Source organism: Arvicanthis niloticus, chromosome 3 (genome assembly GCF_011762505.2).
Source record: "Arvicanthis niloticus isolate mArvNil1 chromosome 3, mArvNil1.pat.X, whole genome shotgun sequence".
NCBI classification, from domain to species: Eukaryota; Metazoa; Chordata; class Mammalia; order Rodentia; family Muridae; genus Arvicanthis; species Arvicanthis niloticus.
In genome coordinates, this window is record NC_047660.1 from 93,605,390 (window position 1) to 93,626,683 (window position 21,294).

Genomic DNA, 21,294 nt, shown 5'->3' on the forward strand with positions numbered 1-21,294 from the left:
ACAAGCCAGGTCTTGGGCTCCTTGGGAGGGTAGCTGCTCCTAAGCCCTACCCATGCTGAGCCCAGTTTGGAAGAGATTTGCCATAAACCCTCCCTGCCTCATTAAACACCCTTACCAGGAAGGAGGAAGTTTAATCTAGAGCTCTCCGCAGAGGAAATGAGGCTAAAGTCTGGCAGGGGCATGGGCAGGGCTGTGCTTGTTTTCTTCCAAATACAGCAGCGCCAGCCTTCCCAGGTGATACTAGGATGCGATCGGATCGTGAACAACTTTGGAGCAGACCTCCTCCCCCAAACCAAATAATAAAACCGTCAAGTGGTGCTAAACCATCCAGGGTCTGAGTGAGGTTGAGGTAGGTACAGAGAGTCAGTGCATTGGGCTGGTGAGGGTGCTGAGCCCACTTAGGGAAAGGGGGGCTTTTGGGTTAAAAATGAGGGTCAACCAGGAGAGGAGGTGGCATGGGGGGAGAAAGACTCTGGGTTTGGGTTGGAGCACAGTGAATTATAAGTTAAAGGTGGAGGTGGATGGAGGAAGCAGGAAAAAAAGCATAGTGAAAGGAATATATGCCACCCAGGTTCATTGGGAGGGAGTTAACATTCTAGGCTTTGTCACCAATGCAGACTTACATTCTTTATATATCTATTTAGGATATGTTATTGTCCAGAAGTACGTTTGGTCCTTATACACGTGGGCCAAGGTGGGCCCATCTGTTAACCCCAATTTCTCCCCAAAAGATGTGAGACTCTTTGGGATGAGTATCTTGGGACATAAGGTACAGCAGCTGGTCAGGAAATAAAGACAAATGCCAGAAGACAGTGGCAGGGAAGAGCAGGGAGCAGCCCCTTGGGTGGGAGGGTGGGAGGCAGTGCGTCTGAGGCCAGCAGAGTAGGGCAAGCTGTGTGTTCATGTTCTGAATGTTGCTGCTCAAGACACCTCAGGGGCTCAGGGATGGGGTTGGGGGTGGGGAAACCTTCCCCAAAGCAAATAAACAAGCAAACCATTGAAAATGGTAGCAAGTTATGAATTTGTTTAGCATGTTTAGCATGCAGGAAGCTCTGGCTTCAATGATCTTGGGAATCTCTTCTAGCAAGAGGTGACATATGAGGCAGCTTCCCTAAGGACAGCCTTGGAGGTGCTGTGACAAGTGACCTGCAAGCTTGGTGACTTCAAACATGTATCTGGTACTCACTTAGGATCAAGGTGCCAGCAGGCAGGGGCTTACACAGGAGGCTCCAGGGACTTCTTTCCTTCTCCACAGCCAGCACCATTGCTTCTCACTGAGCATTCTTTCTATCCCCTCAGTCACCCTCTGCTTTGTCTTCCATCTTAAGGACTACCCCTGGGATTGCATTGGGCCCACATGGGTAGTCTGAATAATCCTGGCTCTCTTTAGACCAGCAGATGGATAAGTAAATTTAACCTTTGGCTTTCTTGGAAACATTACATATTTACGGGTGGCAGAATTAGGATGTGGGCATCCATATCGTCCTTCTACATAAGTATGGTCATATTTTGTGTATAGCATTTGAAACATACTGAAAATATCACTATTATATGGGCAGAAAAGGGGGCAATCTCTTTCCTGCCCATCATAAAAAGTCATGGCAGGCACCCTTCTAACAAAAGGCAGATTATCAAGAGAAAACATTTATTAACATGCACATGCCTACCAGAGCTAGCCACAATTTGAAAATCTGCAGGGTCAGAATGTAATGTTCTATTCTCATAGGGAAGAGAGAAATTGGGGTGGGGTGGGTGGTACAGGTGAAGAGGAGCCTCCCTGCAGACACAGATAGTCTGCCAGGCAATCTCCCAAGGCCTGTTGTCCTGTGAGGACATGAAAAGCCAGGCTGGGTTTGGTGATGGCTTTTGGCCTCCTCTCTGAGAGTTCATCATTCTCTTAGGGGATAGAGTCCCAAGGAGTTTAAGGTAGTTGTATTTCCTTTAGGAGAAGTTTTTTCAGAAGGGGAATACCAGTGAGGTGCCACACTGTACGTCAGGAAGAAGGAAGAAGGTCAAAGGGATCCAGTTTCCAAGGCTGCTCTTCAGCTCAGCATGGCAGACTGCCACATTTTGAGGTACAGTTTTCTGACTCCAACACGGGTTTCACTTGACTTTCCTGTGGTACTGGAAAGTGAATTCCACAGTCATGGGATACTGACAGTGTCCACCACAATGGTGTCTGGGCCTCAGACAGTACCTGGTGAAGACAGCAAGTAACACATGAAGCATGAGTTCTGGTCACACAGCTGGCATTAACAAGGACCAGTCCGGTCACCAACTGTGACCCTGTGGAGCTGCATGGTTTTATGGCCTACCCTAAGCATTTTTGTAGGGCCATTGTCTTCTATGAGTAGGATAGTCCCTTTGTTACAAGGTTGCTGTGAGCATAGAGTCAGAGAAAATATTCTAGCCTTCCAGGCATGTCCAATTTGCATGCTGCATGCTGCAAATGGCCATGAACACAGATGGCCATGGACACAGCCCAACATAAAATCCCAAGTTTACTTAAATACTTTTGACCTTTTTTTTTTTTTTAAATGGTTTGATTGATTGGTTCTTGAGCATGAACTTTGAAGATGCCAAGGTTGTATTGCATTGCCAAAAGGTTGGCCACGTCTGCAACCTGAACTGGAATGCTCAGTTGTCCCAACTTGGGATCATGGCGTAATATCATCTATGCATTCGGCTTTTCCAGGGACAGAGGAAACTGCTTATTTTAATCCCCACACCCCTTTCAGAGGAAGACAACACTGAGAAAGCAGGGTCTGCTTGTGTCAAGTCTGGATATGAAGTTTTCTGGAACTAGGAGTAATGAAAATGTAACAATTGGTATTCGACTGTGTACTCCTTATTTCCTGACTGCCATACCTCTTTATTGCCAAAATGTTGTCAGTGTTGAGAAGAAGGTGGGAAAAGTCACCATCCCTTAGTGTAACCAAAGAGCTCAGGACACTGGCTTTATCAACAGCAATCCATGTGTCAGGGAAGCTATTCCAGGGCAAAAATACATAACTTTTGTTTAGTTATAAAATTAACATAGTCCCAACACAAAAAGTTTGAAACTCCCCCTTTACTAGTGTGAAAAAAAAATAACCCAGCAATGCCTCCTGGGACTGGGACTGCTTTGGCTTGCTTCCTGCCCCAGTTGTGGTGTGTGTTTTGTATTGTCTTCTCTCTTGTGCCTGAGGCACTTCCCCTCTACTCATAGAAATTCTCAGAGATGGTTTCTCAGTGCATACACTTGCACACTGTAGAGAGTGTCATGCTTGCTTTAGGCTCTCTAAAGCTAGGCATTTAGAGCTCTCCTGTGTGTGAGTATGTGAGTGTGTGAGTGTATCAATATGTGAGTGTGTGTGAGCATGTGTGTGAGTATGTGAGTGTGTGAGACTGTCAGTATATCAGTGTGTGAGTGTATAAGTGTGTCAATGTGTGATTATCTGAGTATGTGAGTGTGAGAGTGTGTGAGTGTGAGAGTGTGTGTGTGTCAGTGCATGAGTGTGTCAGTGCGTGAGTGTGTCAGTGTGAGTATATGAGTATGTGAGTGTGAGAGTGTGAGTGTGTATGTGTGGTGTGTGAGTGTTTGAGTATGTGAGTGTTTGAGTGTGTCAGTGTATGAGTGTGTATGGTGTGGATGATAGATGCATGTGGAAATAGGAGTAAGAGTATTGTAAAGTTGGGTGTAGTGGTACATGCTTATAATCCCAGCCTTGGGGGTGTAGTCAGGATGATGAATTCAAAGTCATCCTTGGTTACACAGTGAGTTCAAGGCCAGCCTACACTATAAAGAGACCCAGTCCCAAGAAAATAACAACAAAAAATTTAGAAAGGACATTATTAAATGAGATATACATATATTTGTAATTCATCTTTTAAAAACCTCCACATAAAACTGTTATTACCTACAACTTGCAAATGGAGGAACTGAGGCACAGAGTAGTTAAAAGCAATTTGCCCATGTTGAGATAGCTCACAAGTGGGAACAATGAACACTTACACATATGCTCTTCTCTGAGATCATAGACACCAACAATCAGGGCCCCTTTAGTGCACTGCTTTTTTGGAGTGTCAGAACACACAAGGCATTTTCTGAATTGAGGGCTTTTTTTTTGTTGTTTAAAATTATGTACAGTCCCGTGTTCCTGAAAGGCAGCAAAACTAATCTGACGCTTAAGTTTATTTCCCCAGAGCTGGTGTGTTTTGGAATTAGAATGCTTCATTCAATGGAAAAAAACCACAGAGGACCAAACAAATCCTTCCCTGCTAGTCAGAGAGCAAATACAGAGCAGTCACTCTGAGCATATCTGCTTGTGGACTGCATAGTGTGCACATGTGCTTGAGCATTAGTGTGTATGCAAGGGAGGAACACATGTGTGGGTGTCTAAAGATCATATCTGACTTTCTGGGTGCACAGGCAAGGGGAGTTGGCTCACCGATAAAATAAATGTCTGTTATACCAGTTACTTTTAATTCTAATCTTTGAGAAGAGACTGTACCAGGATCTATGCCAGGGTTTCTTTGTGATCACTTCAACACCAAATTGGTATCATTTTTCACAGTACCCATGGGCCTTGGTAACAAAGGGAAGCCAGGTGTGTCGGAAGATATAAAGCATTGCCTCTCTACATGGTACCATCAATAAGCTACCAACGATTTACATTTCTTTACCCTCAGTAATTGGATCTATCGTGCCACAGGTGCCTTATGCCATGATCTTTGTAATTAAATCAGTGACTCAGCATGAAAGTCATTGTCAGAGATAGACTGCCAATCTAGTTAGCAATTTCTCTTGAAAGGATCAGTGACACTTTCCCCCTTGTCGCCTCCCACAGATCCTACAGCTCCTTTGACAAAGGTGAAGGTAGGGTCAGAGCCTTCCAACAGGAGGTTGTGAGTGTCCTGCTCTCTCTAGAGGAGAGAGAAGATGGCTTACATCCCAGGTCTGACACAGATCTCACTAAGCTAAAGCCGTAGTCTTCTCTGAAGGCTCCAGAGAAGATGTTGCTTTCTGGCTTTGAGATGATGTCTAGGCTTGTATCAGTGTCCTTCTTCCATCTTCAAACTGAACGTGGTTGCTTTTCTGACCATCCTTCCTTCCTCATATCTCCCTCCTTCTTACCCACACTAACCAAGCATGCTCATCCCATCTTCAAATTAACTGGGGGAACCATCCTGACTCCATCTGTGGCTTTGTTATGGTTTGAGTATGTGGTGCTTCCCGCAGGGTTGGCTGTTGGTCCTTGCTATTATGGAAGTTGTTGGATACTTTTGAAGCTAAGTAAGGCCTGTTGGAGGAAGTAGCTCATTGGGGGATGACCTTTGAAAGTGATGTCCTGTTTTTGGTCTTGTATTTTCTTTAGTTCCTGGCCATGTGATGTGAACTGCTTTTCTCTAGCATGTCCTCCTCATGGTGGAAACATGAGCAAAGCAGTTCTTTCCTCCTTAAAGTTAATTTTCTCAGGAACTTTGACACAGTGATGATAAAACTAACATAGTTGTAATTCTCCTTTGCCCATACATATGAAATGGAAAAAACATTTCACATGCTTCAAGGATTATGGAAAAAATATTATTTATAGTGAAATATTCAGAGCAGCACATGGGAAATGCCTATCTAAGAGCCTGTCTTTCCCTTAATGTTATCAAGTAACTTTCACTTTGAAATGCATTTGTCTAGACCGTCTCTACTTTCCACATGTAACCCGGATATCAATCACAGCCTCCCATCTCCTGGGGTAGATTAAGAAAGTGTAGTGGGAGGGGCTGAGTGATGTGGAAAGAAGATCTGCTATTCCATTCTGACACAGAAACTAATTTCACAATATGTGCATTGGGATCACATTAATGCAAATGACACATGCAGAGATAAAAGACTGAGAATGTGACAAGTTCTAAAGTAATATCACTAAAAATATAAGTGATCATGACCCAGGGATATAGATTTGGGTTCTCCCAAGTAGCATGTTCTAATGTAACAGTTTTATGAAGTTTTCATGGGAACAGAAAAAAAAAATCATGAATCAAGTAAAATTGGTGGAAACATGAGGGAGGCAGGTGACTTCAAAATGGAGAAGTCTCTGTTACTAGTCTCAGATGCTATCTGATGATGTTTTTAGCTTTTGAGTTGGTGGAAACTTGTGGTATATTTGTGTACTCCAAAATTTTCCTGATAGTCATAGGATGTTAGAACAGACAGTGGTGGACCATGGATGACTGTTTAAAGGGCTAAGATATCCTAAGAGAATTTGTCTCTGGGCCTGAAACAGGTGAGTTAACAGATGTTCTAATCACAGAAGTTCTAATCAGCCATTTAGCTTTGTAAAATAATAATCAGAGACATGGCTTAATTCTTTTGGGGAGAGGATTTCAGCTCACAGTGTGTCTCCTGTTGACCACACATCATACTTTGTACATAGGAGGTCAAATATTGTTTTTATGACATACGATGTTAGGAAGACCAAAATGTAGTCTACTGTGGGGGAGGCAACTCTATTTTAAACCTATACTTTAAAGCCAAATATTCAGATGAACTTTTCCCCACTAAGAACAAGAGGGACGATATTAACTGGACCCAACCAGTTGGTTTACTATGTTTCTGTTGATATGAAAAATGTTAAGATACAACAAATTAAAAATGCTAAAAGGCTTATGGCATAGTCAAACTTCTCAGATGTTTAAATGTATTGGTAAAATATAGCCTATGATGTCTGTAATTTCATACACACATGTCTTAAATTAGGCCAAGGATAGTGATTGTAGTAAGTAACCAGTTTTAAGAAATGTTAAGTTGGGTGATTCTGTGTTTTGTTTCTTACTTTTAGGAGTTGTAGGTACAGATTGAGCTTTGTTTTATGTGAAGACAGTTATCACGGGTACATATAACACAACCAGGGCTTACATCTCAGTAAAACAAAGAAATGCCACATGTCACTATCTTTGAGATGTAAGAAAGGTCTAATGAAAAGGAAGAAGGTCAAAGATGAATCGTGTGTGGAATTAGATTACTACTGAGCCCTATTAAACAGTTCACAGAGACTTTTCTTCACAGATGGGAAATGTTAAGACAGCCTAGGATCTTCTTTTCCTGGACTCAGAGGGGAATTTTCTTTTGGAGATAAAGAAGGAAGAGGAAATGTGAGATGAGAGTAAAGGGACTGAGAAAAGTTAATATAGGTGTGTGTGTTTGTATGTGCATGTGTGTGTGCGTGTGTATAGCTTATCTTTCTTCTGACATGATCTCTAAATTTTTCTTATTAATTTTCAATTCACTTTTAACATCTCCTTTTAATGTAGATATGGTTTCTTGAGCTCTTATTAATGTTTTAAACCAGTTTTCTCATTTTTTCTTTAGATGTTCAAAAATTTTAAAGTAGGCCGCATATTTGTATTTTTTCATTTTTCATTCTTTCTCTTTTACAGTACATCCTGACTGCAGTTTCCCCTTCCTCCTCTCCTCCAAGTTCTTCCCCCATCCTTCCCTCATCTACTCCTCCAATTCCCTTCAGAAAAGGGCAAGCTTCCTAGGGATATCAATCAAACACGACATAACAAGTTGCAGTAAGAGTAGGCACCTCTCCTCGTATCAAGGCTGGATGAGGTGACCCAGTGAAAGAAAAAGAGTTCCAGAAGCATGCAAAAGTGTCAGAGACAACCCCCACTCCCACTGTTAGGAGTCCTATAAGAAGGCCAAGCTACACAACCGTAACATCTATGTAAGGGCCTAGGTCAAGTCCCATGCAGGCTCTGTGATTGTTGCTTCAGTTTCTGTGAGCCCCTCTGAGTCCAGGTTAGTTGATTCTGTAGGTTTTCTTGTGCTGTCCTTGTTCCCTTTGACTCCTGCTACAATCCTTCCTTTGTCTCTTCCTCAGGATTTTCTGATCTCCACCTAATGTTTGGCTGTGGATCTCGGCATCAGTTTCTTCTCATTAATTATGGTAGGCTCCCGTCTATAAGTATAGCATAATATCATTAGGGAGCATTTTATTTTATTGATTTCTTTTTGCCAGTGATGTTTGGTTCTATCCTAGGTGCCTGGGGTATCCATTCTCTGTTCCTGGCTCTCCAAGGCAGCATCAGGGGTTCCTCCCTCTCATGGCATGGGTCTCAATCTGGACTGGTAATTGGTTGGCCATTCCCTTAATTTCTGAGGTTTCTCAGAAAATTGGGAATTGATCTACCTCAAGACCTAGCTATACCACTCCTGGGTATATATCCAAAGGATGCTTTATGCTACCACAAGGATACTTGCTTATCTATGTTTAAAACAGCTTTATTCATAATAGCCAGTAATTGGAAACAACCTAGATGTCCCTCAACTGAAAAATGGTTAAAGAAAATGTGGTGCAGCTACACAATGGAGTATTCATTACTCAGCTGTTAAAAATAACAACATCACATTTTCAGGAAGACTGATGGAACTCATCAGTCCTGAGTGAGGTGACCTAGCCCCAAAGACAAACATTATATGTATTCACTTATAAGTGATTAGTAGCTGTAAAGTAAAGGATAATCATGCTACGACTCACAGACCCAGAGAGGCTGAATAACAAGGAGAGCTTAGGTGGGTCACATGAATCTCCCTGGGAAGGGGAAATAGAATAGATATCACTGGTGGACTGGGGTGGGTGGGGATGGGAACAGGAAGGATCAGGTCGGGGGAAGGATTGAGGGAGAAAATACTAGGAGAGACCACTGGAATTGGGGGCATTTTAGGGGCAAGGCAGAAACTTAGTGCAATGGAAACTCCATGAAATCTACTAGGGTGACCCTAACCAAGATGCCTAGTAAGAGGGGATACAGAGTCTGAACTGGTCACCTCTTTAACCAGGCAGGACTTTCAATGGAGGGTTTGGGACACCAACACAGTCTTAAAACCTTTGACCTACAATTTGTACCCCTGTAAGATGGACTGTAATAAAGGTCACCTATTCATTTTTAATTCTATTCTTTAATTCTGTTGCCTAAGTCTTTCAGGTTGGTGTACAAAGAAAGAATCTGTTTAGGATCAAATGTTCTCCATTGAGGAAAATTTAAAGCCAAATTATCTTTAGTTAGACCTGTCCATTTTCTAAATATTTATAAGCTTATTTAATGCCATTATCAAACATAAGGTTGGCTGGAGTATCAAATGGCAGTTTTTTTTTTTTTTTTATCTTAATCATTTCCTCCTTTCTTGAAATAAATACTGAATGAGTAGCAGGGGGAAAAAAAAGCCAAATGATTTCAGTTTAACCAACTGAGTAGTTTGAAAACAAACAAACAAACAAACAAATAAACATTCAAACTCCTTGAAACTGTGTGTTAAAAGCAAACAGAATGAATACCTTCCAGGCTGGAGAGACGACTCAACAGTCAAGGTTTGATCCCCAGCATCCACGTCAGGTGTCTCACAATCATCTGTAACTCCAGTTCCAGGGCATCCAGTGCCTTCTTCTGGCCTCTTCAGGCACCAGGTATACAAGTGGTGCACAGACATACATGACGGCAAAACACCCATACACATAAAATAAAATAAAATAAAATAAAATAAAATAAAATAAAATAAAATAAAATAGCACCTTAAGCTAAATGCTCTGAAACCTGTTAGCAATGGTGCAGAGAAGCTACCAAACCAGAACACTCCATGAGGAGAAATCGCCACGTGCGAATGTGCTAACAGTTTTAAGGAAGCTTTCATAGGAACAGAAAAAAGAAAACTGGTTACAGCAAAGCTGGAAAGCCTCTTGTGTAAGCCTTGGATGTTATCTGAAGACATTATTAGCCTGGTTAGGGTTTTTTTTTTTTTTTTTTTTTTTTTTTTTTTTTTTTTGTACTTTCCAAAATGAATTTATACCTGTTGGTCACAAGGCTATCAGGTCAAACACAGATCTGGGCAGTAAGTGGTTATCTAGAGGGCTTGGATGGCCCAAGATAATTTATCTCTGGACCTGTGACTTCCCAGCTCTGAGAACTTCAGTTCATAAATGATTGTCCCTTGGAAGTGGAGTTGTGATTTTGTTTTCCTTTTTTATCTAACCAGACTCCCTTCCCCCCTCTCCCTCCCTCCCTCCCTCCCTCCCTCCCCCTCCCTGCCCCTCCCTCCTCCCCTCCCTCCCTCTGTTTCTTCTTCCCTCCTTCCTCTCTCCCTCCCCCCTCTTCTCTTTCCCCTCTCTCTCCTCTCTCCTTTCTCTTCTCTTTCTATCCCACCCGCTCTTGTGCCTGCCTTCTCTCTCATGCTGGGCATGGCCCCCAAGGGCGTGTGGATAGTATATTCGTGTCCTACTGCTGAGCTACAGTTGTAGCTCTGGCAGAAATGTTAATTTTTTATATTTCTCTCCCTTCTGCCACACTTAACTGATAACACTTTATAATCAGATTGCTGTCAGTACTATGTTCCTTCTTTACTGTCCTTTCTCTCTCTTCCAGGTGTCCCATTGTCTATGTCCTCCTGTGTGTGAATGTAGGTTTAACACACAGAGATGGTCTTTGAGTGTGGACTGAACTAAGATCTTCCACATCACCAGTGCCTTTCCAGTGTTGGGAGTCCCTGGGCAGGGTAGACATCCTGAAGCCCTGAAGAGGAAGCAGTTCATCTTTATGACAGACTTACAGCTTTTTAAAATTGGAGTTTGACTATTGTTCTTTCATTGCACCAGGAAGTCTTTGCCTTTCCTAGCTTCTAGGTGGCTGGGTCGGCTGGAATCTAAACCTCAGGCAATGGAGTCTACCTTACAATAGGCAGAGGTACAGGGAGGATGAACTAGAATTCCCGTTCCAGAAACTGGGCCTTGAGCAGGGGGCTCCATCAGGGATGTGCCAGGCAGGGCACCTTGGAGAAGGTACATATGGCACAATTTGGGGTTTACTTCTCAGGTCTTCTCTAGGCACCTTAGTAATTGGGAGAAGAGGCTGGCCCTTGGGTTTGGCCAATCCCTACAGCACTCAGCTCTCTGACTATCAATAAAACATATTTAATGGATACCTTCCCTGGGTTAGAAACCAGGCTGGGCCTACAAAACACAACGGAAAGGAAAAATATACCCATCAATTTCTGGATACAGCTAGGGTAGGCACTACCAGATGGTTCTGCTATTTGTTTCTTTGCTCCCCTTCCTCCCTCTGTCTCTCCTTCCCTTCCTTCCTGCTTATCCTTCCTCCTCCCTTCCTCTTCTATCTCTTATCCTTAGACTGATAGTATTTGATTTCCCCTGTATCAGTGGTTTCTATTTCTGATGTTTCAGTTACCTATAGTCAACCTAGAACTTGAAATATTACATGGAAACATATTCAGAATGAATGAACAAGAGCAGTGGGGCAGAGATACTGCATGTAATTAGTGTTTTGTTACAGTGTACTACAACTGCTTGTTGTTCTTAGTCCTCATGCATTTATGGGATAAAAAGCATTCAATAGATAGGGCGTGCTGCTCTCCATGATTTTAGGTATCTCTGATGATCCTGGAATGTCACTCTGCTGGATAAGAGGGGACTTCTATAACAGGTACTCAAAATTTTCTGAAAACAAAATTTCCCTGACAGTTGAAGGAAATAGTTTATTCCCTAAGAAATATGAAAATAAAGAAGAGTTTTGTTTCTGGTTTCCTCCATGTGTTGTCATCATTGTTGCTATGGTTACAGTGAGCATTTGGAGGAGGACTTACTCTCCATGTGTCCCTCTATGCTCACATTTCATCTTTCCCAAGATGCTCAGGAAAACCTCAACCTCATCTGTCATCTAGGGGCACAGGGTCTGAAAATTCCTCTCTCTGGGCCTCAGTTTTCTATGCACAGTGAAGGATGACAGGAAAGAGTCCTCATCAATGTCATGCTGGGTACCTTGGATCCTCAGAGGAGATTGATGGAGGTGAAGTATACAGCTCAGCACTCTCTACTGTAAACCTCACACAGCCAATTGGCTCACAACTGACCCTCCGCTGTTTCTCATTTTTACCAACATGTACAAGCCAACCTATCGTCCTGCAATGGCAAAGTTAAACCATGAATATTTATTTGCTTAGTTTCTGACTCAGCAAAGAAGTCTATCAAGTCACTTATGACTGAATCTAATGCTGTCTGTCAGGTTGCTGTTTTTATGTTAATGAGTCGGAGACAGTAAAACAAGAAAGATACATGCCAAAATTTCATCCTTGAGGACACTAGTGACATTTGCTGAATCAGGTTACCAGTTTTTGAATATTCTTGCCATTATGTTTTGGAGACAGGATCTCACTGTGCATCCCACAATGGTCTCAAATGTGTCACTCTCCTATTCCTGCCTCCCAAGTGCTGTGATCATGGGTGTATATCACTACACCCAGCTCCCTCAAATTTTGATTCTATTTCTAACATAATGGTTGGAATAATTATGGCAGATTTTTCAGATTTAATCTGTATTATCAATACTTTCCTGTCACTTTCTTTTTAAAGGTTTCGACAACCAGGCAGCAATGGACCAAGCTCAGAGTTGCAGTGTCTCAGTTATCACAGTAGATATACATCGTGCATATGGTTTCAAGCTGCTGTCATCAACTTTCTAAACATTCAGTTGGGGAGAGATGGGAGGTACCATTTCTTAGACAGAACTTATTCATAGCATGTTAGAAAGAGAGAGATGAGAGGTACCATTCTACACATACAACATACTCATGGAAAATTCAGGGGTCATGGAAGAGCCAATTGCAGACAAATAATTAATATCTGGTGGGTATTGAGTATGCACTACTTTTGTTCTTAATATATTTTTACTTATACACTTAAATAATTCAACTAATAATGGTATTCTTTCTAACTGGAGATTTCTGAAAATTTAGTGGTTACCTCTTGGGACCCAGATATAATATAAGCACACTCTCAGACTCTCTCTCCCATCTGATTGGCACAAAACTGAGCAGGCTTTTGTCCTTCTCTGGTCATGGTCTGTTCACAGTATCCACCCTGGCAGCTTTTGTAGGTATAACTAATGAAGAATAGTACATTGCCGTATGCTGTCTGTCTCCTCATTTGTAACCTCTTAAAGAGCTTTGTCACAGTTATCTGTGAGTTTTTCGTCTTCAACATAGGGCTTGCCACATAGTAAATTCTTCATATACTGATGAATGGCTAAGTTTTATAGTATAGAGAGTTGTTGAGGGAGATATTTAAAATGGCGGCTCCCAATCTGGCTTGTTCTTAATCAGCCTCCATCTTCCTGACTAGACAAGGCCTGTGGCTACAAGCCGCTGCTGTGTACTTGCTGCCTCTCAGCTGTTCAGCTCAGGCCGCAGTCTCAACCACCCATGAGACGCCAGTGTGGGAGAGGGCTCTGCCAATCAGGGTCATCTATGGCTCTGCCGCCTTAGCTCCTCCTCTTCCTTTTCTTACTCCTCCTCTTCCTCTCCTTATGCCTCCACCTTACCTCCTCCCAACTTGCAGGGAAAATATGCTGCTATAGGGAGTAACCAAAATTCTCTATATGGCAGCAGACATCACTTCACACTACCACAAAGAAGATGTTACAAAGTGAGTCTATTAATGTTTTACTTACTATTTCTTCTCTTAACTATTTCTTTCTATTTTTCACCTGGAAGAGATCGTATAGTCTATATTAATTGTTCATCACTCCATGACAATTATTGTAGCCTTTAAAAATACTTTTGTTTTATATATATGATGCATAGCACGTGTGCACTGTGTGCCTAGATGCACATGTGCAGGTCAGAGGGCAACTTTGCTGAGTTGGTCGTCTCCTTCCACCTTTACTTGGGTCCCAAGGATAGAAAACAGGTCTTCTTTCTGGCTTTCATGGTGTGGCCTTTTACCCACTGGTCTAACCAATTGTCATTCTAAATGGTTCAAAGAAGCACACATTTATTGCATCATAGTTTCTTGAGTTAGGCACATTCTCACTGGATTATATACTTAGCATCCCTCAAGGCTGCAATCATGGCATTAGTTGGATTGAGCGCTCACTGGAGACTCACCTAGGGAAGAGTTCATTTCCAAATTCATTCATGTTCTGTGACAGGCTAACATATATCTTGCAGTGTGACTGAAGGTCCCAGATGTCTATATGCTGTCGGCTGGAAACTATGCTTAGGTTGAAGAGGTTGGGACTATAACTCTTTGCCAGGTAGGCTCTGTGGCATGGCTGTTCACTTCACCCAACAACAAGAAGCATCTCTAAACCTAGGGAGGGTATAGCTCCATATTTAAGGGCATTCTGTAAGTTAATCCATACTCACTGAATGATCTCTTTTCTGGTTAAATACAAATAAACCGAAATGAGGTATTAATAAGAAAAATCCTTTCAACTTTTTTCTATACTGGGAGCCAAAGTTCCCACCTGTGCTCAAAGGAGGGGCTTATGTTCGTTAGGTAATGGAAGTCACTGGAAGTCACCTTGAGGCTTGCCGTGTCACTTGGTGGTATCAATAGCTTAGCTCTTGGCAAAGCCTCCTAGGTATGTTCACATGTTCTTAGAACATTTTATTTTTCTTTATTAGATGACAGATCTCTATGCTAGTATTTGTCTGATGCTGATGCTAGAGGCCAAGTGGTTTCACTGATGCCCAGAATGTCTGGTAGAGCCAAAATCCTTTTCTGCTTTTTGGACAAGTCAATAGTGAGTGTCCTGTGACCTCTTGAAGCCATAGGGAAAGAAGAGATTTAAAAAATGCCTTAGGGCAGGAGTGACGATCAGATGGCATCGGATTCCTCATGATTTTATCTAGGGATAAGAGGGGGTTGTGGGAAGATGACACAATGGAAGACACAGGAGCTCGTCTGGATCTTCTCTGGCACCCATTGTAGTACTGAGCAGGCAGGAGACCCCTCATCTACTTCTACAGACCTCTCTCACAAAAGATAGTATAGTTTAGGGAAGATTTCACAAGCAATAACTTTGAGGTTGGGAACTAACTACTCTTAATGGAGCAGGGAGAGAACATTCTAGAAGCAAAGATAAAGTATGCTAAATCCCAGACTGGGAAAATTCTTGGTTCTGGCATAACCATGAGGAAAGAGTGCTGGTGAGGAGGCCAGCAGGCACCATGTAGACTATTTGGGAGAAGGAGCTCAGATTTGGTTGACTGATCCTGGAAAATGAGGGGAAGGTGGTTATTGCATCAAAAATGACTCAGATAACCACCTGAGAGCTGGCTAGAATCTCCAGGTACTGGAATGGCCTGCAAACCCTTATGTCCCTAGACTTTTTCTTTGGTAAGAGCCAGCGGCATGATGACAAACAAGCCCCTATTCATTTCTCTCAAAGTCCCTGTTGGTAGCTTTAATTGATTTCTGTGTTGTAGTTACTCTCATTGTGGCCAATACCAAGCCATCAATCAGTTCTCAATAATACTAAAGAGTCAGCTATTGTGAACCAGTAGAGGATCTCTCTCCTGTACAGAAAGCCATCACAAGGTTTCATTATATCCTGTCTTGGGAACACTGGCCAGAGGGTGGCATTGACACTTGAGTGCCCCTTCTCAACCCTATTCCACAGCTACCTCATGTGGAAGCCAAAAGGGAAAATACAGCCTCCCATTGCTGACTGTTCTCAGGGCTTACTGTTCCATAGGCTTAATGACAGTTGTCTAATTATGTTCTAGGAGTTCACTCCAAGCTCCAATGACATTAATTGGTCTTTATAAAGAATTTCGGACAAGCAGCCTGTCATAAGAAACCTTAATCTAGAGAGCATGTCTATCTAGCAGAGCCTGAAGCAGAAAGGAATGTGATTCAGCCCAAGAGTAAGCAGAGTAGCTCATAAGTCGTCACTGCCCAGCCTACCCTCCAAATTCCAACAGATGATGCCATTTTGAGACCTCGGTTTCAAGGCCTTCTAAGTCAGACCTGTCAGTATGCCCTTCAAAACAATGTTTTTGGATTTCTCCAGTCCAGGTGAAGATACTCTTTATTTTTGTGTGTGTTTGTATATGTATGTTTACACTGTGTAAACACACTGTGTAAATGCATGTGTGCACATGTCTGAAGGCCCGAAGTCCATAGGTATTATCCTCCCATTGCTCCATTCATTTATTGAGGCAGGATCTCTCACTGAATCCAGAGCACACCGATCCCAGCTGGTCTAGGTGACCAGTGTATCCCTCAGATCTTTAGTCTTTGCCTTCTGAGGGCCAGGATTACAGGTAGCTGCTACTCCTGATCAGGTTTTATATGGGCTCTGGAGACCTGAACTTGGGTTCTCATACCTGTGCATTCAACACTTATCCACTGAGGCATCTTTTTAGCCCAAAGGCAGTGTTTCTATGTTGAGGAGACTGAGGTATAGAGAGGAATGATAAACAGACTGTGAATCTCCCAGCTATGCTTGCTGGGAGATTTCACTAAATAGACATTCATCTCTTCCTTTACGTTGTCTGTAAACACTGCCCAGGGGCCTGCACACAGCGGGGTGCTTACACTAACTTCCATGCTGTGGCTATGGAAAATCACCTTGGCAGGCAGTTGGGTGCTGCTGGCAAGGTAAATCTTCACTTTCACTCTCATATCAAGGATCATAATAAATCTGCCTGGCCTTTGTTAGAAAGATCCTAATGCCTTAACCACAGTGTGTGGCTTTTCCTTTCAGGGCCATCTTAGTCAAACCAGTGTCAGCCTTGAAACAAATTCTACCTGTAGCTCATGGTTCCACATCATAGCGCAGCTGCATCCATTCCAAGAAGTCCATTCAGCTTGTTTCTGAAGCAGTTTGGTGAGGCAGCTGGTTCCCTTGTCAGAAACTTTCCTCTCATCCCACCACTGCCTCAGCCAGCTGCCAATTGCAGCTCCCTTTCCCTAGGCTGTTGAGCAGGTAAATTTTCTGTCACATCCTGACAGACCAATGTGAATGTGCAAATTTAGCCCTTGGCTCTGAGTAGAAGAGGGTGTTTACAGAGCTGGGGCCACACCTTTTCTGGAGTGGTGAGGGGATGCTGTGTTATACTTTTTTTCCTATTTATTTATTTATTTATTTATATCCCAAATGCTGTTCTCTCTCCTGGCCCCTCCCTCCAGCCCCTTCCCCTTCTCCTCTGAGGGTGGGGCCTCCCTGGGTGTTCCCCTACCCTGGCACATCAAGTCTTTGCCAGATTAGGTGCATCATCCCATTGAGGCCAGACCAGGCAGCCATTATTATTATTTTTTATATTTAACTAATTTTTAAAATTTAATTACTTTTTACTTATTGACTTTACATTCCACTCACTGCCTCTGACCCCTGCCCCCCCATCACTCCCTCACAGAAGTCTTTCCCCATTTCCTTCTCCTCAGAGTGGGTGGAGCTCCCCGTGAGTATTTTCCCCACCTTGGCACTTCAAGTCTCTGCAAGGCTAGGTGCTTCTTCTCCCAGGCAACAACTTTTGGGATAGCCCTAGCTCCAGTTGTTCGGGACCCACATGAAGGTCAAGCTGCACATCTGCTACATAAGTGCAAAGAGGCCTAGGTCCAGCCCATGTATGTTCTTTCAAGGGTCCAGGTTAGTTGACTCTGTTGGTTTTCCCGTGGAGTTCCTATCTTCTTCGGGGCTGCAATCCTTTCTATTCTTCTGTAAGAGTCCTCAAGCTCCATCTACTGCTTGACTGTGGGTGTCTGTATCAGTCTGAGCAGCTGCTGGGTGGAGCCTCTCAGAGGACAACTTGCTCCTGTCTGCAAGCATAACAGAGTATCATTAATAGTGTCAGGGACTGGTGCTTGCCTATGGGATGGGTCTCAAGTTGGGCCACTGGTTGCTCTGGCAGTCTCTGCTCCATCCCCAATCCCTGCATTTTTTTTGTAGACAGGATAAGTTTTGGGTTGAAAGTTTTGTGGGTAGGCTGGTGTCCCTCTCTCTACACCAGGGTTCCTGCCTGGCCACAGGAGGCAACCTCCTCAGGCTCCATATCTCTAATGCTTTCAGTCACAACTAAGGACATCCCCATTGATTGTTGGGTGCCTCCCCTGTCCCAGGGCTCAATCTCTTCCTGGAGATGCCCCCTACCCCTCATCAATTGCAGATTTCCATTCATTTTCATGGCTATCTGGCCATTCCCCCTGCCTCTTCCTATACCCGACTCTGAACTCTCTACTCTCCTCCCCATTCTTTCTCCCACTAAGTTTCCTCCCTCCATCTGCCATTCCATTCCCCCTTCCAAGTGAGACTCAAGCATCCTTGCCTGTGCCTTCCCTTCCTTCCTGTCCAGCCTCCTTGGGTCTGTGGAGTGTAGCATGAACATCCTGTATTTTATGGCTAATATCCACTTATAAGTGAATATATACAATATATATATATATATATATATATATATATATATATATATATATATATACATACATTGAGACTGGGTTACCTCACTCAGGATGATATTCTCAAGATCCATCTATTTGCCTGTGAAATTCATGGTATTTTTTTCTTTTTCACAGCTGAATAGTATTCCATTGTATAGATGCACCACATTTTTTTTATCCATTCTTCAGTTGAGAGACATCTAGGCTGTTTCCAGTTTCTAGCTATTACGAATAAAGCTGCTATGAAAATAGATGAATAAATGTCTTTGTAGGATGGTGGGGCATCTTTTGGGTATATGCCCAGGAGTGGTTTTAAGGTAGAACTATTCCCAGTTTTCTGAGATCTACCAAATTGATTTCTAAAGTGGTTGTACAAGTTTTCACTCTCACCAGTTTTCCCTTATTCCACACCCTCCAGGCAACCATTATTAATGATACTCTGTTATGCTTGCAGACAGGAGCCTAGCATAACTGTCCTCTGAGAAGCTCTATTCACCAGCAGACTGAAACAGATGCAGAGACCCACAGGAAAATATTAGACAGACATTGGGTACACTTATGGAAGAGTTGGGGGAAGGATTAAAAGCCTTGAAGGGAAGGGGAACCATATAGAAAGACCAATAGAGTCAACTAACCTGGACCCCTGGAAGCTCTCAGAGACTGAGCCACCAACCAAAGAACATGCAAGGGCTGGAATGAGGCCCCCACACATATGTAGCAGACATGCAGTGTGTTGTTATATAAGTATGGCCTTGACATGAAGCTCATGAAGAAGGACGACCAAGAGGGGATGCCTCAGTTCTACTTAGAACGAGAAATAAAAATGCTCAAGGGAGCAAATAGGGAAACAAAACATGGAACAGAAACTGAAGGAGGGGCCATCAGGAGACCTTTCCACCTGGGTATTCACCCCATGTACAGCCACCTAATCTAAACACTGTTGTGGATGGCTGGAAGTGCATAATGTGAGGAACATGATATAGCTGTCTCCTTAGAGGTCAGCCAAAGACTAAAACACTCAGAGGACAATGTTCACAATTAACCACTGATATGATCAGGGGTTTCCCAATAGAGAACTTAGTGAGAGGACTGAAGGAGCAGAAAGGGTTATTGACCCCAGGTGGAAAGCAACAATACCAAACAACCAGAGCCCCCCCAGGGTCTAAACCACCAGCCTGGGAACACATAGGGAGGGACCCAAGACTCCAGAGGTATATGTAGGGGAGGATGGTCCTGTCGGACATAGATGGGAGAGGAGTTTCTTGGTCCCATAAAAAAAAATGAATGAAAAATGAATGAATGAACACACAGTGGGGGGGGGGATGTGAGGGCGGGGAGGGGATAGTGAGGGGGGTAGGTGTGGTCACTGCCTCATAGAAGCATGAGGAGGGAGATGGGATAGGTTTCTGGGTGGTGGGAGGAAGTAGGCTAAGGGGATAAAATCTGAAATGTAAATACTACAACCAATTTTAAGAAGCGGGAAAAAAAAAGTCTTCAGAACCAACATCTTTAAAAAAAAAAGTCAGGCCCCTGGGGGTGGGAAAATTTTTTTTTTTTTCTTGATACTAAAACTTGTTCTGAGAATTGTATATTGCAGAATACACAGCCTTGGTGTATCTACTCATCAAGCATACTGAGCAGACCTGCCCAAACCTCTGATGTCCTGGAATTCCATCTGGATTCAGTGAAGACACAGCATCAGAGGCTTATCAACTTACTCTCCCCCCCACCCCTCTTCTAAAATCTCAACGCCCTTAATCAGCTTGAAGAAGTTAAAGAAGAGTCAGCGCCCCTATTCCCTGAGCTTGGGGACTAATGTGGTTAATAATGGTCTGTCTTTCTAGGGACAAGTAGTGGTTTTGTTGGAACAGGGGGGATTAGCTAGGACTTACTGCATAGCCATAACCTACTGGTAGAAATCTGTATAATTATTATCAAGATGAAGTTATAAATTCTTAAATGGTACAAAATTTACTTTGATCTCAAATTTAAGGTTTTCATTGGTATGAGCTCCTTATTAATATAAAAGTGAGATGAATATTGATACGCTCATGGGCATTGTGCCTGTATAACACCTTTAGGAATACAGGGCCTAGACCCAACCCTTTTTTAACTTTTTTAACTTATTTGGGACGGTTAACCTATGAGTTAAGGGGCTATAGCAAATTCATATTTTTGAGTTTATTGTTAGGGTGCTTTCCATATTTTACTTAGAAATAGCTGAGAGGAGTTAACAGAAAACAGTCCAGGTTACCTTACATGGATAGTTGGTTTTCAAAACATCAGAAGTCCATAGAACTGATGCTACAAATATTTATATATTAATGTTCATATTGATTAGAGACCTGTCTGCTCCTGACAGCTTCCTGTCGTGGATTCTAAGAAGAAATTGAGCATCCTTGGAGTTACTCCAGTTGTGTGGTAACAGCCACTAGGCAAGAATTGCCTCTCTCCATCTACAGACAAATTACTGTCCAGAAAAGGACACACATGCAGAATAGTCGACTGATTATATCTGCCTAGACAGAGTAATCAGTCCTTAATAATCCTGCATCACCAAGGTCTGTCAGATGATTCTGGGCCAGAAGGCTGAAGATTTGATGCTCCAACTTTCGGTAGTATAGGGGCTTTTCAGGTGTTCAGAGGTCTCTATAAATTGGCTAAGTTTTAGAAGCTATGATTTGTGCTTCCCACAATTATAGTTAACTCAGTCATTCTGGATTTCTGACGGGGTTGAAAACTTATAGCTATTTACCGTAAGAGAAAAGATTTGAGTGGATGGTCGGCAGCTGACATTCATCCTAAAGCCAGGTTCAGAACTAAATGTTTTAGTTAGGATAGATGACAGAGGTGCTGGTTAGTCAACAAAATGATGGACTGGGTATTAAGACTATCTTGTACCTCACTGGTACAAATTGGCATAATTATGCTCTAATTGTATTTTGAGAGAAAAGTTTTATTTTAACAGGAAGGGTGATGTGTAGGAGGAGCTAAGGTAGGAGGAGTACTGAGAGGAAGAAAAGGAGTAAGAAGAGGAGGAGAAGAAGGATAGGAGAAGCTAGGTGATGAAAGAGAGAAA

At 42.7% G+C, this 21,294-nt stretch overlaps 1 long non-coding RNA gene across 2 annotated transcripts in view; it reads left to right on the forward strand.

The window, feature by feature from the left end:
* The first annotated feature begins 54 nt into the window (after positions 1-54).
* The window catches only part of LOC143441776 (uncharacterized), an 87,862-nt gene continuing 66,622 nt past the window's right edge, over positions 55-21,294 (forward strand). For both annotated transcript variants that reach the window (XR_013109452.1, XR_013109451.1), the window contains exons 1-2: positions 55-349; positions 1,946-2,075. This is a non-coding gene — a long non-coding RNA (uncharacterized LOC143441776). The remainder of the gene's footprint in view (positions 350-1,945; positions 2,076-21,294) is intronic.